The 26,509-nt window shown below is 45.0% G+C and overlaps 1 long non-coding RNA gene across 2 annotated transcripts; it reads right to left on the bottom strand.

The window, feature by feature from the left end:
- Nucleotides 1–3,078: 3,078 nt before the first annotated feature.
- Gm30154 lies at nt 3,079–26,054 on the bottom strand. 2 transcript variants are annotated; one of them, XR_873669.1, is made up of 4 exons: nt 26,000–26,054; nt 6,237–6,342; nt 5,055–5,191; nt 3,079–3,957 (listed from the first exon to the last, which is right to left on the bottom strand). It is a non-coding gene; the product is annotated as a predicted gene, 30154 (long non-coding RNA). The 2 variants fall into 2 exon arrangements; XR_382651.2 differs by lacking the exon at nt 26,000–26,054 and having other exon boundaries at nt 6,237–8,458.
- Between the last annotated feature and the right edge of the window lie 455 nt (nt 26,055–26,509).

Here is a 26,509-nt window from a genome sequence, read left to right as displayed (position 1 = left end):
GAGGGCCAGGGAGATCTCAGGACCAGGCAGAGCTCATAGGAGACGGGAATTCCTTTATCTCAGGCAGGGTGGTGATGAGATTATTTTAGGACGTCGGGCCCATTCTAGGCATCCACCAAACAAGCTGTCAGAAACTGAAAGAAAGTTCTAGATCTCACATACACCAACACTGCAAATGCTTTTTTTTTTTTTTTTAAGGTTTTAATCCCAATCGCTAGATTTTCAAGGAATTGGACCAATGGACTTTAGAGAGGGCCAGACATAAAGGATTTGAAATCCCACCCTTGTACCTAGACTTTGGGGTGTGGAAGGGTCAGGGTCAGGGTGTGGAGCACCATCATGGCTAAGTGGACTCCTGCTGAGTGACGAACACATTTGGTGGTGTTTGAGGGTAAATGTACGAGGCTGACATTTTAAGAAGTCACAACGTTAGCTCATTCCAAAGAGTGGAGCAAACCTAAAGCTTCCTTCCTGGCTTCTGGTGGCAGCTGGTCCAGACTGAGGTCTGACTCAGAGGCAGCACTGACCTTTTAAAAGTCCCTGCAAAGTGCAAGGTGTGAAGCTTTGGAAAAGCAGTCAAGGCTGTTTTCTCTTTAATTGATACCGTTTAAAAATGTGGGTGTGGGCCAGAGCATTAATTGGCAATTACTTTCACGGAAAAATCCAAGAACTGGTGAAAACCAAACAGAAGGGATAAGAATGGTCAGAGCGAAAGACAGCAGCTTGGAAGTCCTGGTGCACATGAGAGGCATGGCCAGGCCATGCGAATGAATCAAGCACAGCTACACCACTCTTCACGCACCATCATCAGATGGACACCCTTCTGGCTCCTGGCAGGCTTGCACTGGCAACAGCTCAGACTGGTATGTGAGTGCCAGGTACTGTGGGTCAGGAGAGCTCTCGTGCTAAATCTTTTAGTGATGCCTCTCAAGGCTCTGTTCCGTTTTATTGATATAATATTTCCCATGCTAGAAAAGGGAATCAGCATGGCATAACTGGTAATGGAGTCCTTTGTGCAAGAGCGGAGCTGACAGCAGACAACAGTTGCTGAGAGCCCTGGCTGGGGCTGGGGAGGGGGCACAGCTCATACAGTGCCTGCTGTACGAGTGGGAGAACCCGAGCTTCATCTTCAGAACTTCTGTGAGCAAAAGGCCAGTGTGGTGGAGTTCCTGTGATGTCAGCGTGCTGGTGGGGGGCACACAGGCTCATCCTGGGGCTCACTTGCCAGTGAGCCTAGCCTAATAGATGAGTTGCACGTTATAGTAAGAGACCCTGTCACAAACAAGGTGAGTGGCACTGAGAAATGACACCTGACAGTGACCTCTGGCCTTTATGTGTATACATGTGCATGCATGTCCTCATAATTGCACCTGCATACTTGCATATATACATTCATAGACAGACAGACAGACAGACAGACAGACAGACAGACAGACACACACACACACACACACACACACACACACATGCTCCTCAGCACTGCAAAAGAGAAATAATTACAACAACAAAAAAATGAAGTAAGACAGAGAAACTCACATGCTGTAACATTTTATGAGATAAAAACAAGGAAGAAAAATCACATGAGCAGAACACATGCAAGTTTACAAAAATTATATACACACATACATTTGTATACAAAATATGTTGTGCATATATAATATATTAAGGGTGTATTATATATATATAGTATGTATACATATATATAGTATATGTACTTATATATATTTTGAAAGCTACACAGGAAAATAAGACAGTATATTAGTATGAAGTTACCCTTTCATGCTTCAGTTTTTCTAAGGGTATGTTTTACTTCCACATTCTCAAAATGTGGTAAGGATATCCCACCTGAAGGCAGTTAGCTCACCTGCCAAGCCTGCACCCTGACAGTGTTACCGGGGCATGGTGTGATTTAATGCTGTTGTTTACTAAGAGTCCTTTGTCTTTCTCCCATGGCTTTTCCGCACCACCCAGACCCTGAAGGCTTCTCATGACATAAAGGTCCCAGATAACTGACAAGAGTTCAGAGCACAGCTCTGGAAGAGCAGGTCTAGGTGCTTTAATAATAAAGCCACCATTCCAGAAAACGTTTTGGCAAGCAGATGGCAGATGAGGAGACAGGAACCTTGGCTGACACACCGACCATCATGTGGCCACTTTTGCTGGAAGGTTGAGCAGAGGGTGGCTTCAGAGTCAGGGCACAAGAGAGTCACCAAGCAGACTTCCCTTCAGCTATGCTAAAGGTCTACTCCTATGAAGTGTTTTGCATGGATGTGCAAATGTGTGGCTGTTGGTCAATCCTCTGAGCTGTAGACCAGTATGTTCTTTGAGCAAAGGGTTACTGACAGGATATGAGCATTTTTTTTTAAATAAAGTACATGGGCTTAGTTTTCCCCCAAATAGTCAGAACACAGGACATTTGAAACAACCAATAAGAAAAGTTCCTGCAGAGGCCTAAGAGACTGTCACAGTATTTTATATTTATGTTATTTTATGCTTAACCTTAGTTTCATAATATTTTTAAAAATTTGTTTTTATTTTCTGTCTGAGTGTTTTGCTGCATGCATGTATGTGCAACACACGTGTGCTTAGTATCTTTGGAGTTCAGAAGAGGGCATCAGATTCCCTGGAACTGGAGTTATAGATGGTTGTGAGCCATCATATGGGGGCTGAGAACTGAATGCAGGACCCTGGAGAACAGCTGGTGCTCTTAACCATCTCTCCAGACTACATAGTAATTATTATTATTATTATTATTATTATTATTATTATTTTGAGACAGGGTTTCTCTGTGTAGCCCTGGATGTCCTGGAACTCACTCTGTAGATCAGGCTGTCCTTGAACTCAGAAATCTGCCTACTTCTGCCTCCCAAGTGCTGGGATTAAAGGCGTGTGCCACCACTGCCCGGCGCATAGTAATTATTTTAAATTATGTTTCTTGCTAACAAGTTTTCTCCCACCCTTAACTTTGTTTGCATAAAAAAATAGACCCCTCTTCATATTAATGAGATGATATACTCTTAATTGACTTACTTGCAAAAGAAACGTCTTGGAATCAGCAAGTCTTTGAAAATTATTTCATTTGTGTATTTTTCTATGTATGTGTGTACACATGTGCATGTTTTCTCATGTTATGGCATGTGTATGGGGGTCAGAGGTCACCTTGAGGAGTCAGTTCAGTTGTTATCTTCCACCATATGGGTCTAAGGAATTGAACTCAGGTCATCAGCCTTGATGACACCACGCCTTTACCCTTTGAGCCATCCCGTCAGCCTCTAAGCTGGTGAAGGCCATCTTCAGAAAGTAGAGTACAGTGGTGTTGTGGCCAGTGCCACAGTTTCATAGAGGACGTAAGGTGTGCAGGTGAGGCGAGTCTTGGGACTGGAGATGTGAAAATGAACTACTGTAGTGCTGTGGGTTTGTGTCTGCCTAGAAGATGCACACATCCTAACCTGCAGTTCTCCAGACTGTGTCTTCACTGTAAACAAGGCTTTTATATGAGTGATCAAATTAAAATAAGTTTTTTTTTTTTAGGGTGGACTGGATCCAGTGTGACCCAGTCCTTATGTAAAAGGGAAACTTGGACACAAAAACATACACACACAAAGGGAAGATGGCTTGGAGAGAGAACCATGGACCACTGTTGAGTATTACAGAGAAAGAGGTCCAACAAAATAGTGGGGAAATCCGGAAAACCACCCAGAGACACAGACCTGGGTCAAGAGTGGGCATACTCAGGATGTGAACTGTTTATATTTTAGGGTGACAGTCTGAAGGGAGCAATAAACCCAGGTACTGAAGGAGTATCTCCAAGGAGAAACATCATGCTGGCGACTGAGCTCCTCGTTTCGATAGTATCTCTAAAACAGCAGATGTTATCTGTACAAAGTGGAACACACCTTTAATCCTAGCATTCAGAAGCCTTCGGCAGGGTGATCTCAGCTTTGAGGTCAGCCTGGGCTGTAGAGAAAAGCCAGTATGGGTTATATAGTAAAACTTTGTTTTTTTTTAAAAAAATCAAAACTAGCTAATCAACTAAATATAAAATGGCAGATCTCAAGGACAAGCTAACAGTGAGTGATTACACACACACACACACACACACACACACACACACACACACACACACACACACATATATATCCTGCAATTAGAAACTCCAGGAAACGTCCGTCCATTATAGGAAAAGTATAGGATTCTACTTGTTTGTACCTGCCTTTTCTAGGCTTCATAATCAGCCAACCCTGTTTGGGAGGTAGAAGGGAGAGACAAGGAGCGAAGGAAAACCCAGGGATAGAGGGAGAGCATTAGGAAGTAGAAAACTGTGTATACACACACACTCAACTATTTGCAGACAGAAGAATAAAATTCCAGCTGTCCCATAAAATCGCACAGGATTAAATGGTGCAGTAAGTGCATCGGTCAGATGAGTAGAAGGAAGAACTAAAGCAAATCAGTAATAAGGCCCAAACTGACAAGTCAGTCAGCATCAACACAGTGTATTACTGACTCAGAGACCAACAATAAGCAGGACAGTGAGTAACATGACCAATTACAAGGCAGAGTGAGGGTGGGTGCTGATAAGAGCTCTTTTTCTATTTTACTCTCTGATTAAAATCCAAAATTCAAATATATTGTTTTGCCAGTTAAAGACAATTTAAAGTTTTGAGAAATTTACTAACTTGGAAAAACTCTCTCTCTCTCTCTCTCTCTCTCTCTCTCTCTCTCTCTCTCTCTCTCTCTCTCTTTTTCTCTCTCTCTCTCCATTACATGCCATTTTAAATCTAAATCTATATGGTGTTTAATTGCTGGCCACCCTGCTCCCTTCCTCTTGCAAGAGGTAACTGCTGTGAAGGAACAAGACCTTAAATCAGCTGTCTAGCCAAGCCGGCAGTTACTGCCATGTTGGCACAACCAATTCCCAACACAGTGTCTTTATGGTGCCATTTCCAGTGACTTCTGCTCTCAGTGATGAGGAGCCCTCTAAGAGGGGAGGATCTACCCGCTGGCAGCCACTGAGAGCCTCCCTCGCTGCAACCCGAGTCTTAATGCCATACCTATGCACAAGGAGACTTGACCAGAGTTATTTTCATACCACTACATCTCTTGCCAACCAGACTTCATGCTTGCCTGGAGCTGCACCTGCGAAGAGGTCCAATTTCTTTGGTTTCTGACAAACAAACTGTTCCCCAAGCTGCAGAAACCAATACATGAGAAATACGAGTAAGAGACAGGGAGGGGTTGTCTCAGGGTTTTATTGCTCTGAAGAAACACCATGACCAAGACAACTCTTATAAAGGAAAACGTTTAATTGGGTCTGGTTCATAGTTTCAGAGGTTTAGCCCTTTATCATCATGGCAGGAATCATGGCAGTTTGCAGGTAGATGAGGTGCTGGAGGAGTCGAGTGCTCTACCTCTTGATTCAAAAGCAGCCAGGAGGAGACTGGATTCCACTCTGGGCAGAGCTTGAGAATATGTCCTCAAAGTCCCGCCTCCACAGTGACACACTTCCCCCGATAAGACCACACCTCTTTATAGTGCCACTCCCCAGGCGCCAAGATTTCAAGCACAAGAGTCTATGGGGGCCAAAGCTATTCAAACTGCCATGGGGTGAAGGCTGATGTGGCAGGTGGGAAAAAGCCAGGTACATTTGTTGTGAAATGTAACTGTCTTAGCCATTGTTGCTGCCACAAAACACCATGACCAAGGTAATAGAAGAAAGCATTTAATTTGGGGCTTGCCATTCCACCTAAAGTAGGCAGGCAGGCATGGAGCTACAGAAGTAGCTGAGAGCATGCATCTGATTCGCAAACACAAGGGAGAAGGAGATAAAGAGGGAGAAAAGGAGGGAGGAGAAGGAGAGAGGGAGGGAGGGGAGGGAGAGAGGGAGAGGGAGAGAGGGGGAGGGAGGGAAGGAGGGAGAGAGAGTTAGTTAACTAGGAATGGTATGCACATTTGAAATATCAAAACCCCATAGTAGTACACCTCCTCTAATAAGGCCACATCATGTCCCCTTTCTAAACAGTTCCACTGACCAGAGGTCAAGAATTCAGATATGGCCATTCTCACTCAAATCTCCATGGCATTTTGCCTGGGCTTTCTCAGGTGAAACAACCCCCAACACCCGTCAGGCTACACTCCTGGAGTCCCAGAGTCAGGCTTGAAGTGACACAGTTCCCTTAGTCAGCAGCTCTCATTTCTGAACCTAGACACCCCAAGGGATGAAGTGGCCAACTGACCTGTTTTCAGCCACCTGGTGACTGCAAGATGAATGCAGAGACACTAGGGCCTCTTAAATCTTCACGACTCATTCAAAATTCCTGACATTATGGGGCTGGACCAGACCTAGGATGACAGTTATGTATAGCAATTCACTTTCAGGTATATTAGTAACCATATAGAATGTCATAGATAAGCATTATTTTTTTCTATAACTGTGGAGTGACGAATAAACAACATACAGATACAACATACAGCCTGAGACTTCCTTTCTAAAGAACTGGTATGACAACCTTGAAATGCCGAGTCAGGAAACAGACACACCCAACTCAAGGCCAGCCTGGGCAGGTGGTCCACCTCTGTGTCGCCTATACATGGGCCCCCTCTGCAGTCTGAGTGAGAGTAAGGAGGACCATACCAGAAACTATTCCTCCAGTGTCCTCTCTGTCAATGGGAAAGCACAGAGTGGTTACTGAATATTCTAGAACTCAATGTTATTGATCTGGAGAGACAGGAACACCCAGTCTCAAAAGGGAAATCTGAATCACCAACATCTAACCTTGATATACACAGTTAGATGCCAGGTTACTGATGACAAAGAAATGTCCCAAATTCCCCTGGGGGCATGGGTGAACAGATACAACACTGGCATCAGAATTGGAAACACAGAAGCTTAAAATGAGATGAGCCCTCATAGATAGTGTGTTGTCCAGCTCTGTTCACAGTAGTTAGGAATCTCAGGGCCCCATAGCCCCTTAAAAGTGATCAGGGAACATTGAATGAGGGGGAAGAAGGGAGTGCTACATCAAGCATGGTAATGGGCTCTTAGAAGCAGGGTTCCCGAGAAAGCTGGGCTTTCTGGCTCCAGGTTTGGTCTTCATCCTGAATTTAATGAGGAAAGATTTGGAGACACATCAGAACACGGAATTGCATGTAAGTTTCCTGTTGAGCTCTCTGGGGATGTTCCAGAAGAGGCTTTCACCATCTTATTTTCTAAAGAATGGTTTCTTGAAAATTAACACAGGAGCACATCACCTCTAAGAACACTGAAAACACACAAAACACACAGGGGTTACACATGCTGACTTCTGAAGAGGTGGCTAACCTGGGCTCCTTTGTCCTCCTGTCCATTGTCCCGAGATCTCACCATTACGGGTCATGGCTGCAGGAGATAATCCCACAGTGGTCACCACCACAGACAGAGCCTTCTGTCTGCATAAGGGGGAAACCCACAGCCATTTATTTTTTTCCACTAAAATAAACAGCTCCGTGCTGACATTTTTCTCTGGGCGCTGTTTCCCACACCCTCATCTTCATGTCTCAGGTTCTCATTTTATTTTAAAAATTAACCTTTAATTGGGATTTCTATTTTCTCTTTGAAGAGCAATTTAGGATTTTGTTCTTGAGATGGAGTAATTGGTTCTAGTTTTACATTTGTTATTTGCTTCTAATTTGCCATTGTTTTTCCTTAACTGCAGTATAAAGGCAGCTTTCACTATGCTCATTAATGGTTTCTTTGGATACTGGGATATGATTATTTTTTTGTAGTGTTTGCTTGTTATTCTACGAGACAGTATCCGCTGTCCTCGGGAAAGCAGTTTGCTAGATAGCCATTACCCAATCATTTATTTAGCTTGATTTACAAAACCTGCTGGTTTTCTCCACTTAATCTGTCAAAGGCTGGGGAAGCATTTATTTCTGAGGAGTCTTGATGTAAACCGAGACTCTCCCTGATTTCCAGCAGCCTTCTCCCTGTTGAAACTAAGTAAAGCTTGTGACGGCAGTTTCCTCTCTGTGTGGCAGGTAGGTCCTGTGAATTGACACAGCTGTCTCGACATCCTACATTTGTCTCTGGCTGTGTTGACTGGGTGACCACCCTGATTTCCATACCTCCTCTGTGCCAGGGGATTTCTCTCCCGTTCCTTGGCAGTGTCTCCTCTGTGGCTCTCAGGAAGGCCAGAGGACACCCTTCCTGTTGGCCTGAGCATGTCTGTAGTCTCTGATGCCCAGTGTCCAGCCCTGATCCTGTCGGTCTGTCTGTCCTGTGGTGCTGAATGAGGATCTGTCCCATGGAGAAGATTCTATCTCTATCCAGGATGAACCAAGACCTCAAAAGCCAAGACCTAGAATGACAGACTCATGACTCTCATTTTAACAATTACTAGTGATGGGGCTGGTGAGATGGCTCAGCGGTTAAGGGCACTGACTGCTCTTCCAGAGGTCATGAGTTCAAATCCCAGCAACCACATGGTGGCTCACAACCATCCATAATGAGAAACAAACAAACAAACAAACAAACAAACCAACCACTATGGGCTGGAGCGAGCAGAGCAAGACGGAGAAGGGAAGGGAAAGTGTGTGTGTGTGTGTGTGTGTGTGTGTGTGTGTGGAGCAATTACTAGTGATGTTTTCAGATTCTGTGAACTGGTGAAGACACCATGCTTCCCGTTATTACCTGGATCTTTTACTCAGACTCCTGCAGCACTGAGTAGGGGTTTTCCTATGTAAAATCGGTTCTCAGACGTGCACCGTATGCACTAGAGATCCCTAGATCTCTGCACTTCTATGAACCTGGAGAAAACCTCACTAACCAGGCTGTAAATAGAGTTGGTATTTTAAGCATTCGGCTGATTTTAGTAAATTACATTAACTGGGAGAGGCAACTTGCAGGGCTGGAGAGACGGCTCATCAGTTAAGAGCATTGGCTGCTCTTTTAGAGGACCTGAGTTCAATCCCCGGCACCCACATGACAGCTCACTACTTTCTATAAATCCATTTTCAGGGAATCCAACACCCTCTTTTGGCCTCTGAGGGCACTAGACATGCATGTGATATACAGATATACATGCAGGCAAATTGTCCATACATGTTAAAAATTAATAAAAATCTAATTAGTATGAAAGTACTGGCAGAGGCGTTGGAGAGAGGGGAATCACTGTGTTGTGACTGTTGCTATGAGGAGTTCTATATACAGAAGAGATCTGCATAACCCAAAACAGTGACAAAGCCAGGCTTTGAGGTCATCACATAGGAGAAGGACTTGCAAGCACATCTCTGCAGGCCTCTTATCTTGGAGTTTAGAAAAATTGATGATTTTGTTTAAATAAGCAGGTTGTTAACATTAATAATAAGTTAAAATAAACGTATAACAGTAAACATTCACCAAGCCCCTGGGAAACAGGAAGCCAGCTATTTCTCTTTGTTGCAGGCATACATCTGTGGATCTAATTTTTATGGGATGTAGGAAGCAGGGCTGTTTCTAGAAGAGACATGAGTTATAGACCTAGAGGATATTGGTGGATATTGGGTATTGACCTAGTGCCATTGGTGCAAGCTAGAGGAGATGACCTGAAAGGCAGAGGTGTGCATTTGGGAATAACTTGTTGTAGCAACTGCACCATTTATGTTCTTACCTGAGTGATCTTAGCCTGCTTTCCAAAGCAAGTAGACTTAACTCCGAGTCAAAATCTAATAATTCTGAGGTGGATGAGGGTGGTAGGTATAGGGGTGGCCCCCAGTAAGATCTAAAGCTCAAACATTGAGCTCAGAGCTGAGAATGAAGCATAACTACCTCCCATGCACCCCAGATGGAAGGAACTGGTGAGAAAAACTTTGGGTACATTCAGAGCTGGCAATTGGTAAATCATTGCTATGATCAGAGAGAACCACTGTTAGCGTTAATGATAATTCTCTTTTTATTTTGAGAGAGAGAGAGTCTCACTATGCAATTATGGCTGGTCTAGAACTGACTGTGAAGACCAGTCTGGACTTAAACTCACAGAACTCTGCCTGCCTCTACCTCCAGAGGGCTGGTATTATAATGGTGTGCACCCCACACCCAGCTAATGATAAGTTCTCTAAGTTTATGTAGTAAATGCTCTGGATGTTCATTTTCATGTAAGAAAAGAATTTGATCTCATAATTAGGAGTTTTTAGATTCTCTCTTGTTCTCTTGCGTATCTTGAGTAAAAACTGTTAAACAAGCCAGCTGAACCACTCGTATGCCCGGGACTGGCCATCATGAATACTCTACAGATGCCTTGAGGAGACTACACAACTGTTAACAGCTGCTTGCTGCAGGCCTGAAAGAGCAGCTTCAAACAGTTTGCACAGGACCCTTGTTTAGGGAATGGTACTTCCCACAGTGAGCTGGATCTTCCTATATCAATAACTAGGACAATAGTTCATAGATGTGCTCCCAGGATAACCCCATTAATACTGTCTTCCCAGGTGATTCTAGGCTGTGTCAAGGTGATGATGAAAGCTGACCAGTATACTTCTTTTTAGCAGGATGGGATGAGCTCATAAGGAATGAAGTAGCACAGACAGAGGAGTGGCAGGGTCAGAGGCAGCAGAGTGGTGGCATGACATGCACAGGAGTCGCAGAGAGGCAGACTGTTCAGCATCTGAGGGCTCAGCAGGACGAGGTACAAAGGTGGGAGAAGAGTCTGCAATATGGCAGTTGGAGGCAGAACCACAGGATGAGCAGTCAAGAGCTTGAGGTAAGGTCTAAGGCAAAACAAGTGGATGATGGAGAGAGAGAGAGAGAGAGAGAGAGAGAGAGAGAGAGAGAGAGAGAGAGAGAGAGAGAGACCTATCAAATCTTTAGAGACAGGGTGTCAGACACCCCAGTCCCCAGGGTGATGACAACATTGGCTGTTGTCAAGAGCTGGAAGTCATTGACCTAGGCCTGCCTGGAAGGAGCCACCAGGAGCTGAGGAATCCTCATTTCCTGACCTGCAGGAAGGCCACAACACTAGGGGCACTACATAATGCAGCAGGTTCTGCCCACTGCTGATCTTGCCTGATGCTTCTATTTACTGTCAAATGCTGAGGGATATACAAGCCACTAGAGACTTTGCAGGGGTTTCCATGATAACTGTCATGTGCTTTTCTGTCTTCTCTTTAATCCCACTGGGAGAGACACAATCCCTTATTCCATGAAGACTCACATACAGTCTTTTTGGGCCCCGGTGGTCAGTGAGTATAGGGGCAGCTTTAGGATTCAGGCATATCTGAAGAACACAGACCTGTACCCCTACCCTCAAATTCCAGTGGAAAAAAAATGTTTGTTTCTAGTGTGTACGCAGATGGTTCTATTCTTGTTCCTCCTACTGGCCATCCCACCTCACAGGGACTGCACATAGATCCGGCAAGGAGCAAGGGACACTGACAGAACACAAGGAAATCGAGGAGCTGCCAGGCAAACCATCCTCCAGGGAGCAAGGACAAGCCCAGAGAGAATAATGCTTTCAAGCCCCAAGTATGTGGAAGTGACTGGAAGCAGAAGTGTCACATACTTCCTCTTCCCCTTGAAGCAGCTGGACTGTGTGGTTTGTGGACCTTGGCTTTTTTGCCTGTGTTGTTTGTCCATTCTGCACAAAGCATGGCTGCGATGGACTCAGGCAGAGAGGCAGGAGTAGGCTTAGATTTTTCTCTAAACCTACTTTCTTAAACGCATCAACCTCCCTTCTAGCCCATCAACCAGAGGTAGGAGAGAGAGGTTAATAGAAAAAGGGGTTGTGGATCTGTTTGGTAGTAGTTCTTTGGAGGCAATTCCACTCTTCCTTGTCAGGATACCAGCAGTCCAGCTCAATAGCAAACACCAAACGTGAATGCGTAGCAGCAGCTCAATACAGAAGAAACCAAGAGGCTCAGCCAAATCTGCTCGAGTCCAAAGAAGCAGCATGAAGCAACCAGAGTGCCATGAGAAGTTCTTTGGTGCTTTTCTCTCTCTACGGAGTCATGACGAGTGAAGATCAGCTAAAATCAGCCAAGTGTTGCAAGGTGAACCAATGCAAGAGTGTCCTCACACTCTCTGAGGAGTTATGTTTATGTTCTTTCTAAACATCATGCTCCCTCTCAAGCATCCACTGTGGGAAGCCACATATGCCATTACAAGGTGGCACTGGCTACTGCTGGCCACCATGCTTAAGTTTGGGTAAACAACCAATGTGTACATATGCAGTAAAGTTTTTTGCCAAGTCACTGCCTGGCCCGGGCATGTTATTGAGGTTCTGTGAGGTACTGAGAGCATAACCAATCGGATGTGAGACATGTAAATGAGGTAGCAAATGAATAACCAATCGGATGTGAGACATGTAAATGAGGTAGCAAATGCATAACCAATCCGGGTGTGAGACACGCCTCTCCTAGGCCTATATAAGCAGCACCAGTTCTGGGCTTGGGGTCTTTTCGCCTCTGCAATCAAGCTCTCCCAATAAACGTGTACAGAAGGATCCTGTTGTGGCATCTGCTTTGCTGGCGAGTCGGACCCTCACAATCCACTCCAGCAAAACATCACATGCACCTTCACAAGACAGCTTCTAGGAAAACACCACGTGTTTGTTCTTAGCAAAACATACTATCACATGCCTACTTAGGCAAAACACCCTCTCATAAGACAGCTTCCAGAAAAACATCACACACCACACCACTGAGTCTCCAAAGAAACCAGACATTTCTACTTCAGCTAGGGCTCAGAGGACAATGTTTAAAGACATCAATATTATGAAGAAGGGAAAGGAGGAAATTCTCCAGAGGAGAGGATATAGGGATGGAGATCCAAGTCTGCATTTTATCTGTGCAGTTTGTGGCTCAGCCTCAGAGTGACATGTGTGGGGAGATGCCCAAGTTCCTAGCAAAATGTGGGGAGCCGCCCTCACATTCGCCGTTGCAAGATGGCGCTGACATCCTGTGTTCTAAGTGGTAAACAAATAATCTGCACATGTGCCCAGGGTAGTTCTCCACTCCATGTGCTCTGCCTTCCCCGTGACGACAACTCGGCCGATGGGCTGCAGCCAATCAGGGAGTGACACATCCTAGGCGGAGGATAATTCTCCTTAAAAGGGACGGGGTTTCACCATTCTCTCTCTTGCTCTCTTGCTCTTGCTCTCTTGCTCTCTTGCGCTCTGGCTCCTAAAGATGTAAGCAATAGAGCTCTTGCTCTCTTGCGCTCTGGCTCCTGAAGATATAAGCAATAAAGCTTTTGCCGCAGAAGATTCCAGTTTGTTGTGTTCTTCCTGGCCGGTAGCGAGAACGCGTGTAAGAGTTGGTGCTGAGACCTGGGACGAGAAGACCCGGGACGAGAAGACCTGGGACGAGAAAACCCGGGACGGAATTTACCATCACCGGCGCAAGGAAGATCCCTCATTCCGGAACCAGAACTGCGGGTCATGGTAATGAAGTGTTCCCGTAAAACAGACTGTTGAGAATGATCCAGCCTGGATTCAGAACTCTTCAGCTGGGGAATGGTGGTAATGAAGTGTTCCCGTAAAACAGACTGTTGAGAAGGATTCAACTGCGTGAATTCAGAACTCTTCAGCTGGGGAACAGGGTACCCGTAAGTATAGCTTTACAAGGTAAGTCTGGTCTTGAACTTTCTAATGAAATTCAAGACAGTCTATCAGAAGTAAAGTGGGAAATAGCTTTACAAGGTACGTCTGGCCTTGAACTTTCTAATGAAATTCAAGACAGTCTATCAGAAGTAAAGTGGGAAATAGCTTTACAAGGTATGTTTGGCCTTGAACTTTCTCTAGTGTTAGGAGCCTTTTTGTTCCTTTTCACATGTTATCAAGCGGTTAAGGCAGGGATGAAAATTCTGGATGAAATTCAGGGCAATCTATCAGAAGTAAAGCGGGGAGAGAGAGTAGGAGCAAAGAGGAAATATGGTACACAAAATAAGTATACAGGCCTTTCCACGGGTCTTGAACCCGAGGAAAAGTTTAGGTCAGGTAAGAATACCTGGGGAGAGATTAGAAGGAAGGAAAAGAAAAAAGAAAAGAAAAAAGATCAATTAGCGGAGGTCTCTAGGAGAAGGAGCCTATACTCATCACTAGATGAGCTCAAGGAGCCAGCTCTTAGTAGCTCTGAATCAGATGAAGAATTCTCCTCTGAATAAACAGACTTGGAGGAGGAAGCAGCTCATTATGAGAGAAAAGGGTACCAGCCAGATAAAATGCTAGCTAATCAGTTAAGGAAAAAGCCAAAAGCGGCTGGCGAAGGCCAGCATGCTGCTCAGCCTCCGGGCAGTCGGCTTCAAGGTCATAGTGCACTTCCGCCCTATGTGGAGCCCCCGCCCTGCGTAAGGTGTCAGCCCTGCGCAGAGAGGCAATGGACAGAGAGGTAATGCGCAGACTTGTTCATTCCAAAGGAGGAACAAAGGAAAATACAACAGGCATTTCCGGTCTTTGAAGGAGCCGAGGGTGGGCGTGTCCACGCTCCGGTAGAATATGTGCAGATTAAAGAGCTTGCCGAGTCGGTCCGTAAATATGGAACCAATGCTAATTTTACCTTGGTGCAGACAGGCTTGCCGGCATGGCACTAACTCCTGCCGACTGGCAAATGATTGCAAAAGCCGCTCTCCCTAGTATGGGCAAATATATGGAATGGAGAGCTCTATGGCAAGAGGCTGCACAAGCGCAGGCCCGAGCAAACGCTGCTGCTTTGACTCCAGAGCAGAGAGATTGGACTTTTGACTTGTTAACGGGTCAGGGAGCTTATACTGCTGATCAAACAAACTACCACTGGGAAGCTTATGCCCAAATTTCCTCCACGGCTATTAGGGCCTGGAAGGCGCTCTCCCGAGCAGGTGAGGCCACTGGACAACTAACAAAGATCGTCCAGAGACCTCAGGAGACATTCTCAGATTTTGTGGCCAGAATGACAGAGGCAGCAGAGCGTATTTTTGGAGATTCAGAGCAAGCCGCACCTCTGGTAGAACAGCTCATTTATGAGCAAACCACACAGGAGTGCCGAGCGGCCATAGCCCCTAGAAAGAACAAAGGTTTACAAGACTGGCTCAGGGTTTGTCGGGAGCTTGGGGGACCTCTCACCAATGCAGGCTTAGTGGCCGCCATCCTCCAATCCCAAAAATGCTCCATGGGCAGAAATTAATCAACTCATAGATCTTGTTCAGAAACAACTAGATGTATTATGGCAAATAACTCAGCTGGGATGTGAACAAAAGTTTCCGGGATTGTGCGTTACTTCCATTCAGTATGTTAAATTTACTAGGGCAGCTAATTTGTCAAAAAGTCTTTCTCAGTATATGTTACAGAATTGGACAGCTGAATTTGAACAGACCCTTCGGGAATTGAGACTTCAGGTCAACTCCACGCGCTTGGACCTGTCCCTGACCAAAGGATTACCCAATTGGATCTCCTCAGCATTTTCCTTCTTTAAAGAATGGGTATGGGTGGGATTATTTGGAGATATACTTTGCTGTGGATTAGTGTTGCTTCTCTGGTTGGTCTGTAAGCTTAAGGCCCAAACTAGGAGAGACAAGGTGGTTATTGCCCAGGCACTTGCAGTACTAGAACATGGTGCTTCCCCTGATATATCTATGCTTAAGCAATAGGTCGCTGGCCATTCAGCTCTTGCACCCCACGAGGCTAGTCTCATTGCACGGGATAGAGTGAGTGTGCTTCAGCAGCCCGAGAGAGTTGCACGGCTAAGCACTGCAGTAGAAGGGCTCTGCTGCATATATGAGCCTATTCTAGGGAGACATGTCATCTTTCAAGAAGGTTGAGTGTCCAAGTGTCCTTCTCCCCAGGAAAAACGACACGGGACCAGACCAGGACCCCTCTGGGTGATGAGCCTGGGAGGAGGTTATGTGTACGGCTCCTTTACCTGCACACTGGGGATTTGACCTCTATCTCCACTCTCATTAATATGGGTGGCCTATTGCTCTTATTAAAAGAAAAGGGGGATCTGTGGGGAGCCACTCTCACATTCACCATTGCAAGATGGCGCTGACATCCTGTGTTCTAAGTGGTAAACAAATAATCTGTGCATGTGCCCAGGGTAGTTCTCCACTCCATGTGCTCTGCCTTCCCCGTGACGACAACTCGGCCGATGGGCTGCAGCCAATCAGGGAGTGACACATCCTAGGCGGAGGATAATTCTCCTTAAAAGGGACGGGGTTTCACCATTCTCTCTCTTGCTCTCTTGCTCTTGCTCTCTTGCTCTCTTGCGCTCTGGCTCCTAAAGATGTAAGCAATAGAGCTCTTGCTCTCTTGCTCTCTGGCTCCTGAAGATGTAAGCAATAAAGCTTTTGCCGCAGAAGATTCAGGTTTGTTGTGTTCTTCCTGGCCGGTAGCGAGAGCAAAAAACAACACATCTCAACAACCATAAGGCTGGAGAATAGAGTAACTTATTTAGCTTCAGTCTACTATGGGGCAGATGAGGTTTGGGATGGGAACTAGAAAAGGTGAGTTGCCTCTAGGAAAAGCCATTAGTTGCGGTGCTAGGTCAGAATCTGAGGTCTTTGTCACATGTCATTCACAGTGTCTGGGGAGTTTAAAAAAATACCAAGTATTTGGGTATACTGGCTGGTTTTGTGTGTCAACTTGACACAAGCTGGAGTTATCACAGAGAAAGGAACCTCTCTTGAGGAAATGCCTCTATGAGATCCAACTGTAAGGCACTTTTTCAATTAGTGATCAAGGATGGGAGGGCCTGAAAGCCCATTGTGGGTAGTGCCATCCCTAGGCTGGTAGTTTTGGGTTCTATAAGAAAGCAAGCTGAGCAAGCCAGGGGAAGCAAGCCAGTAAGTAGCATCCCTCCATGGCCTCTGCATCATCTCTTGCTTCCTGACCTGCTTGAGTTCCAGTCCTGACTTCCTTTGATGATGAACAGCAATGTGGAAGTCTAAGCTGAATAAAAAACCCCTTTCCTCCCCAACTTGCTTCTTGGTCATGACTTGTGCAGGAATAGAAACACTGACTAAGACAGTGGGGAAGAGAAAATGTGTTAATATTTAGGAAAAAAAGGTAAAAGAAGGCAGGGAAAACATGCTTGGAGACAGAATGGGCAGCAATCTTCAGAGAAGGCGGGTAAGCATGCTCACAGTCAGGACAGACAGCAACCTTCAGGTCAGCTATGGGGTCGGGACTACCAAGCAACCTACATGTTCACGGATGCAGATGGGCAGGACCCATCCAGAAAAGAAGCAGTACAGGAAGAATGAGTTTTAGGGATGGAAAAGAAGCTTGATGAATTCTAGCACGGTGTAACAGCCAGGATATTGTGAAAGACATGGACTTGTGACCGAACAGTGGAAAACTGAGGGAAAGATGGTGTATATACATTTAAAAAGACCTTCAAATGCTTCTGTCTTTAAGTTCTCAAGTGTTTTGGTTTTTATATTTCTGCTTCTTAGATTAGACTATTTAGTGTGTCTTTATAATTTTTCACCTATTTAGTGTGTTTTTTTATAATTGCTCATGGAATCGCTTCTGTGATAGCGGCTGCTTCAAATCTGTGAGATAATTCTGGCATCTCTGTCATTTCAGAGTTAGCATCTGTTGATAGTCTTTTCTCTCTTAGTTTGGAATATCCCTGTCAAAATAGAGCAAATGAGCCAGGGATGTATGCCAAAAGTACAACATATGGTGTAAAAAGAACCCCAGTATTTAACCTAATCATAGGAACTTGGTTTTCACTCAGACACCAGCTAATATAATTAATTCATAGTCTTAATAGAATAAAGGGGAAGGAATATAATTTACTCAGTTAGTATAAAAAGAACATTTCATAGAGTGAGCACCTGGTCCTAGTAAAGTAAGCTAGAAGACACAGGGACTTCTGCATTTGTAACTGTCTGTCTGTCTGCCTGTCTCTGTCTATCCCATATATCCTATATATCTATCCTTCCATCCATCTGTCTATCTATTTATTATGTATGCACATGTGTATGCATGTATATAGTTGTACACACCATGAGAACACACACATGAAGTCAGAGGACAGCTTGTAGGAATCTACTCTCTCTTTCCACCATTTAATTTCCAGGGATCTAACTCAGATAGCCAGGAAAGGCAGCAAACATCTTTGTATTCTGAGCATTTTTTCTGGCCCAGTGAAGTGTATATGTAAATTAAAAGACATCACTGTTAATGGTGAAATATTAGTGCTTTTCCCTAACGGTGGGGACACAAATCAGCAACAGCAGCTCTATCCACTTGTAAACATCATACATGACTCAGCAATGGTAGTCAGATCTAGAAGAAATGGCAAGGCTCAGCCTATCAGCCTAAGTCCCTAGAAGTGGCAAGGAGACACCGGAACACCACCAGAAGTTCTTTGGTGTGTTTCTCTCTATGAAGTTGTGACAAATGATGAAAACAAACAAACAAAAACCAAAACAACCAGGGTGAATCAATACCATATAGTGTTGTCAGCCCAGACCAGTAATGACCAGCAAAAACATGATAATACATACCAATATCACACAACATTGTCCGCTGTCTGTGGGGTTATATTTATACCCTTTCCAAATATCATATGTTCTTTCAAGCATCGGCTTTAGTAAAACATCATATGTCCTTTCTCCAGGCAGCTTCCAGAAAAATGCTACTTATTTGTTCTCAGCAAAATCCTCCCACATGTCTGCTTCAGCAAAACCACCCTCTCAGAAGACAGTTTTCAGAAAAGCATCACAGATGCAAATGAATCTCCAAAGAAATCAGAAATTTCCACTTCAGCCCACAGTGTATTCATGTATTAGTTTGAGACAAACCACAGACTTCAACTTAAAGACTAGGACTACAAAGTTATATTAAATCCCAATTCACCAAAATAAAATCTCAGTGCTTTAAAAGACATCATAAAGAAAATGAACAGACAGGCAAGAGAGGAAAAAGTATCCACACAGGTTGCATCTTACAATGTGTCTGTGATAACATGGAGTTGGGTTACAGGTAACCAGGGCAGGCTATTCAAATGACAGTTCATGGTAGCCATCTGTCAGATTGTTCAGTCAAAAAGTGCTCAACAAACTTTTTTCCTTCCTTCCTCCCTCTCTCCCTTCTTCCCCTCCCCTTCTCCTTCTTGCTCTCCTTCCTTCTCTCCTTCTTCTCCCTCCTTCCTTCCTTCCTTCCTTCCTTCCTTCCTTCCTTCCTTCCTTCCTTCCTCCCTCCCTCCCTCCCTCCCTCCCTTCCTCCTCCTCCTTCCCATTTCTCTTTCTCATTTCTTCCCCAGGTTATCCTAGTTGAAATCAGAACATAGATGCTATAAGAGCTAAAGTTAGGAGGAAGAAGGAATAATAGCAAAGCAAGTCAGAGGTTTGGAGCAACAAAAATGTCTATAACCTTTGTGGAAATGTCTGCTGTTCTCCATAGAGACAACAGCTGTGCTTGGTGGCTAATGCATGTCCTCCTGGCACATAGGAAGACAGGAGTTCAAGGATGTCCTTAGCTGCATAGTAAGCTGACTTGGGGTAGGTAAAACCCTGACTCAAGTGAAACAAAACAAAATAAAACAAATAACAACCATAGCCACCCAGCATTCATCTACCTGTAACTCAACCCAGAGGCTGCTGGAGGCTGGCCTGTAAGAAGAGGCTGACCTTGACTTCCTGACAAGAGATTTTGCAAATCAATCTGTGTAGCTACTTTTCTGTTGATGTGATTTAAAAAAAAAGAGCAGGTGGTTTATAGAAGAGAGTTTATTTGGGATTATGTATCCTGAGGGATATAAGCCCATCATGATGGGGAGGCATAGCAGCAAGAAGCAGGCATGGCAGGAAGAAGTAGGAATGGCTGCAGGAACAGGGAACTAAGTGCTCATATCCTCAATGTCACATATATAACAGAGGGAATGAACTGGATGGGATAAGGCTGTAAACCCCTGAAGACTATCCCCAATGACACACCTCTCCAAAGAGTGTCAACAAGTGAGGCCCAAGGTGCTCAACAAACTTTTCCCCTCCGTCCGTCCGTCCGTCCGTCCGTCCGTCCGTCCGTCCCTCCCTCCCTCCTCCTCCTCCTCTTCCTCCTCTTCCTCTTCCTCCTCCTCCTCCTCCTCCTCCTCCTCCTCCTCCTCCCTCTTCTTTCCACCCCCCTTCTCCCTCCTAAGCCTATGGGGACATATGCTAAGACTATGGGGACAGTCTCATCTGAACTACTACATACTCTGAGCAGCTTGATTCAATACTGGTCCTCATATTGGAACTCTCTAAAAGTCCAAATGACACAGAGGGTTAAAGAAATTTGAGTCTTCATATGGTAGAGCAAAGGTTATAAAAACAAGTGGCAGACAGACAGACAGACAGACAGAGCCCAGGTGAGGCTGATATACACGCTGAACAAAAGAAGTCAGGACAGTGTCAGCTTCTGAACTTGCAAAGAGGCCAAGAGCAGCTGAGGCTAATCCACAGCAACAAAACAGTGGCTCTGTGGAGGGGAGGTGGGGAGTATTGGAGCCCTAGACTCTGTCACTTGGGGGAGCTAATGCTAAAGTAGGGGTTACCTTGCTTTCTTAGGTAAAATGTAAATGTAAATTAAGCCCGTGGAGGAGGAAATGAAAGAAAGTCCTGTAAAATCCCTGCCTTGATGGGTCCCAAGGAGGACACAGGGAATCCTTCAGATGACCGACACAGTGGAGGGTTGTCTATAGTCTCCTTATATAGCTGCATCATGCAGTACAATATAAGGGTTACATGGTATGAACCTAACACTTGAACTCAAGACTTGGCAACAAGAGGCTCATCCTAGATGCACTCTAAACTCTTGATAATTCTTAATCTCTCTACCAAGGTCAAGCTTGGTTTTGATGCTAGGAAAACTGTAAAATCCCGGACTTAGTCAGGAAATACTTGCCTTACAAACACAAGGACTTGAGTTTGTTCCTGTTAGGGTTCTACTACTGTGAACAGACACCATGACCAAGGCAAGTTTTATAAGGACAACATTTAATTGGGGTTGGCTTACAGGTTTAGAGGTTCAGTCTAATATCATCAAGGCAGAAACATGGCAGCCTCCAGGCAGGCATGGTGCAGGAAGAGCTGAGAGTTCAACATCTTCATCTGCTGCTAGTGGACGATTGGCTTCCAGGCAGCTGGGAAGTGGGTCTTAAAGCACACGCTCATGATGGCATACCTACTCTAAGGGCACACCTCTCAATAGTGCCACTCCCTGAGGGGCCAAACATATATAAACCATCACAGATCCCCAGAACCAAAATAATCCCCATCTTCCTTAAATAGTTTTTGGTCATGTTGTCTTACCACAGAAGCACAAAACACACCACCTATAGGAGATTTAAAATGACCACTAGGCCAGAGTACTGCAGAGCATTCCTTTGCAGAGAAGCACAGCAGGAAGGAAAGGGGTGGATTTTAGAAGGTGACACATGGCTCTGACTGTACCTGGCATACTATGAGACAAGACCAGAGTGGAATTGGGATACCAAGGCTACTCTAGTGAAAACATTGAAATAGAATATTGATGGGACCATGCCAGCCAATGACTAACAAAGCTCTGTAACTATACAGAGAGGGTGTTGTTGCCATGGTTCCTTCTAAGACAGTGGACCTTGATGTGTCCCTTTGACGCCATTCTTGCTGCTTAAAAACATAGGTTTTTGTGTATTTTGTTGATTATCTTCTGTTTTTAACTAATGGTGAACTTTCCTTATAGATCTATGATGCTAAGGTTTAATCAGCTTTCCATCACTGTGACAAAATTCCTGAGGTAAATAATTTAAAGGAGATAGGACTTATCTTGGCTCATGGTTTCAGAGGTCTCAATCAATGGTCCTTTGTTCTGTTTCTTTTTCCTGTGAAGGAAATAATCATGCTTGAGCATGTGGGGCCAAGCAAAGCTGTTTTTGTCTTGGTAGCTTGGAAGGTGAGATACAGAGGAATAGGCCAGGAGGTTTTCAAGAATTATACCTTCATGTTTCTATTGTTAGTGCCCTGCTCGCTCCAACCAAGCCCTGCCTGTGAATGTCTCTACTGTTTCCTAACTGCAACACCTGAGCCTTTGGGAAATGTGTCAGAAGCTAACTGTGTCAGAGTACACTATGCATTTTCTTTTTATCTTTGTTGACATACCATAGATCTAAGGGTTCAGCTGAAATGAGCATTTGGTGCTGATGCCAGGCCAGGCTTCGAGGAAAACTGGATGTGAATGAAATGATGTGTCTAAGAGAAGTACCAATTTCCCACATGTCACCACGCAGAGAAGTTGAGGCTTAGCACCATGAAAAAGAGCCTATGAGAGGCTTTGTGAAATTGTAGTTCAGTTGTAGCAGAAGACAGCCGTGTTTTGGAGATGCCAGTACCATGAGATGACCACCAAGAACAGCAGCAGCAGTGGAGTACAGGCATCTGGAGCCTAGAAGACAAGGTGTGTGCTACAAAGAGCAGAGCTGGAGAAGCGACCCAAGCCCTTGGAGGAGCCTAAGGAATTTATATAAAGGAACTAGCTTGAATGAGTGAAAATTATAAAGAGCAGCTCTGGGTTAGATGCATCTATACTGGCTGCACAGTTGGGAATCTTTATCACAAGATGGAAATTGTGACCCTCTTATACTTTGACAGTACTTGGCTTCACCAGTGACATAACTGTTCATGACCTGGGCACGACTGACTAACAGGAACTTTAAGTGAGCTGAGGTTCTAGGGGCTCAGGAAGGCAGCTTGGCTTCTGATGAGATTCTCCTAGGGCTCTTTATTGTCCTGTGACTCCCACCTGCCAGCTTAGTGAAGACTGCTGAGCTATTATCCCAGGGAAACGGATCAATTTTCTTTAGAATTTCAGATAACTAGTGGGGTCTAGAGAGGCTGTTACTTTTACCACAATGAATTAATACTACTCTTTCCAGATATGTGGACCTCTCAATTCTGAAGCCTCCTTGGGGTGCACAGTTTGGATGTATTTCTCTGAGGAACTTCAGATACTAGAGGCACAAGGGTTCTGACTCTTTCATTAATTTAGGAAGAGTAAACAACTAAGACCTAATATATAGATAGTCAGGTTCACCTGGGCCCAAGGTGAAATTAATTCCACTGACTTCGCTTTGAAATACCAAAAAGCCCATCATTTGGAGTCTTAAAGCCAAACCAACCATCTAGGGACCCATTCTCTAAGGGTTAGGTGTTCTAGACTAGTGGGGCTGAAAGCACAAAGAGACAATGCTAACAGAGGTGGGAGTTAATGCCACACCCATTCCCCATGAGTCCAGCATGTGCCTCTCTCTGGAATAAAACTATCCATTCTCAATTCACTGTGTGAAGTGTTCTGGGCCTCCGTGAGTCAGGCCTCGGGCTGCACACAGCAATGGCTGCCAACGGATTCTGGGGTTGACATCTCAATTCTTTTGTCTGACAAATCTGTGCACTGGCCTGTAAGAAAATCAATAGTGCTTTTCCTGGTCCCCTGCACAGGTGCCGTGATGGATTATTGTGCCCCCCTCCCCAGGCCCCCTCCAATTTTGTTATCATTTTGCTCTCTGCTTTAGGGCTGAGCATCGATACCATCTCAGAGCTCCCATGACCTTATCTCTTGGCGATCATGTCCCCAGTGACTGAGTGTTGGTGTGACCATAAAGCCAGCCCTGTATCTCCTGGGATCGCAGGGCCAATTTATGAGGCTCATGTTGCTGACGACACCCTGGAGCCTGTCAGGGATGGTCTTTGAGGTTTTACTGCCGAGTTGACCCATGTGCTGTTCTATTACCTGTGTTTGAAGATGCACCTCTATTAGATCAAATCGCCCCCAGAGTCTGATTCCCTCTGCAGTGGCAGTGTGGGTGGCAGATGTTATAGAAACTTCTAGGCTGCAGCCATCAGTCAAGCACAGTCCTGTTTATCTGGCCAGAGTGAGAGGAATCAGGGCCTGCCTGCACTGAGTGATATGTAGCTGTCCTGGTTCCAGCCTCTGGGACATAGCTATGGGAGCAGGGTTTTGGAAAACCTTGACAGTGCTCTCAGGTAGAGGGGATGGGACCTGGCTGGAGGGGGTGAGAGTGTGGAAGTGAGGGGTTCTGGGCTGTAAGAGGTGCTCTCCTTGTTCCTGCATGAAATATGGAATTCATTATCATCTCCCAGAAGATCTAGGATAGAGGCACTTAGGGGCTGGCATGGGTAGCAGAGATAACTTGTCCCATGTGCACAAAGTCCCAAGGCACTCCTGAAGAGTCCGGAAGGACCAGCAGAACCCAAGACCATATCTGCCTCCCCAGTTCTCTCTCACTTCTCTCTTTTTGATTGTCTCTTTCTTGGACTCTCTGTGTCTCAGTTCCAATTTCTCTCTGTTTCTCACTTCATTGCTCTCTTTTACTGTTCCATGTTCTTGTCTGCCTGACTCTATCTCTGCTTTCTCCTGTCTCTGTGTGTCTCTATTCAGGGTCTCTGCATCTATGCATCTCTTTTCTTGTCTCCGTCCGACTCTTTCTCCCTCCCCTCTCTTTGAATTTTGGGCAGTCTTTTTAACTCTTTTTGTCTATCTGATTCTCTTTTTATGTGTCTGTCTCCTTTTTTTTTTTCTGTTTCCCTAGTTCTCTGTCTCTGACTTTCTCTCTAACTCTGTCTCTGACTTTCTAGCTCTGACTCTCTAACTCTGCATCTTTAACTCTCTGATTCTGTCTCTCTAACTCTAACACTTTCTAACTGTCTTCCTGACTCACTAACCCTGACTCTCTCTTTTCTCTCTAATTCTGTTCCTCTCCTATCACTTTCTTTAACTTTGTCTCTGTCTTTCTCTCTCTGACTGTCTCTCTTTAACTCTGTCCCCAATTTTTCTGGTCTTCATTGGAGGTTTAGCTTGTGAGCACTGCCTCTCACTGGCATTTCCCTAGAAGATGGTTGTTCTTTGCAGTGGATACTGAGAGCTCTGTGGAAGTGGTGCTGGTTACCCAGGTTCTAGCTGTAGTGAACCTTCCTCTGAAAGGGGTCACAGGGTTCATGTTTATCTGCACAGGTTTTTTATTTTGTTTGTTTGTTTGTTTTTTGTTTTTTGTTTTTTTCACTCTTTTTCTTTAAATGTTAGTATTGGTGATTGAAACCTAAGCCAGTTGATTGCTAGGCACCCATTCCACTGCTGAGTCATAAATCAGACATCCATTCATTTTTCTTTTAAGACAGAAACTCCCTCTGTAGCCCAGGCTGGCCCCAAACTCACATCCTCCCAGCCTTACCCTCCCAAGTGCTGAAGTTATAGCTCTTGTCCACCAGGCTTAGTGGTTTTCCTTTTCTTAGGGCTAAGCTTGAAACAAAAGAAATCCAGGTTAAACACACAATTTTAAAACTTCCTATTCTTATACAATGTAGTTGTTGGGCAGGACACACATGATTTTAATTCAGTTTAGTTTTGCCATGGTCTTGGTCTCTTGGTTGACTTCCTTGAGAACTTTTAGAGGATTTTAGAGAAATGTATTGTAACTGATAGAGAAATCAAAACCTAAACGCCCAAACAAACTTTAAATTACAATAGAGGTTAATGCCTAGCAAGGAGGGGGGGGGGGGATCTCCATTTCCAGAAAGATAAAGATAGGATACACATGACATTGGATTCTGCTGGCTGTGGAAAGACCAGTGTTGGTCAGGTTAGGGCTACTCATTACATGGTATCCTGCTGGCCAGTTGTGTGGAAAGGCTGACAGGGAGACAGGTGGTAACTTAGCTGGGCACAGAGGTCAATGTCAGCCTCCCCTACTTTCTGCTATAGGTCACTTACAGTCCCTTTCTTGGACTAAGAGTGGTGCAGACTTCCAGCCTGCAGCACACTGTCCCCACTAGTGGCTATTCTGTCCCATCCTCCAGCTCTACACCTCCTCACCCCACATTCCTGGATCTGCGCCCCTCCTCCTAGCAGATCAGAACAATCAGGCACTGCTGTTTGGGGATCCTGTGTATAAGGAGGAAAAGGGGGGTTGAATTTCCCAGAAGAGGAAGCGGAGGAGAGGCTGCGTTGAGAAATAAGGAGGAGAAATTGAGAGCAGGCCAGTGTCTCTAAGGAAGAAGGGGGCATGGAGGAGAGAGGTAAACAAAATAACTCACGTGCCCACAGCAGGCCCTGCGAGGCTGAATGCAGTCTAACTGAAGGCTACCACTGTTTCTAGCTCCCCACTACCAGTCTGGCAGCTATGAACTTCTGCACAGTTCTCTATGCATGAGACACCCTGCAAACCTGAAACTCCAGACAGGGACTGACATGCCATTTCTTGTCTCCAGTTCTCCTCCTCCAGCAGACTCTTCAGTGGCTATATTTCGGTGTGGGAAAGGTATCTGACGTCATCAAAGACACGGGGCTCTTTTAGCTTTATTATTCCAGCTTTGAGAGATGAAACAGGTCTAGATTCCTCTCTTAGAGACTGAACCACCAACCAAAGGACACACATGGGCTGGACATATGTAGCAGCTATTCAGTTTGGTTTTTATGTAGGTTCTGAACAACAGGATGGGGGCCTATCTCAAAAGCTGTTGCCTGTCTGTGGGATATGCATTCTACTAGCTGCACTGCCTGTCTGGCCTCAGTGGGAGAGGAAGTGACTATCCATTCAGAAGCTT

This window comes from Mus musculus, chromosome 13, assembly GCF_000001635.26.
Source record: "Mus musculus strain C57BL/6J chromosome 13, GRCm38.p6 C57BL/6J".
In the NCBI taxonomy this organism is placed as follows: Eukaryota; Metazoa; Chordata; class Mammalia; order Rodentia; family Muridae; genus Mus; species Mus musculus.
The sequence above is the reverse complement of the archived record's forward strand: the minus strand, read 5'-3'. Positions and strand labels throughout refer to the sequence as shown.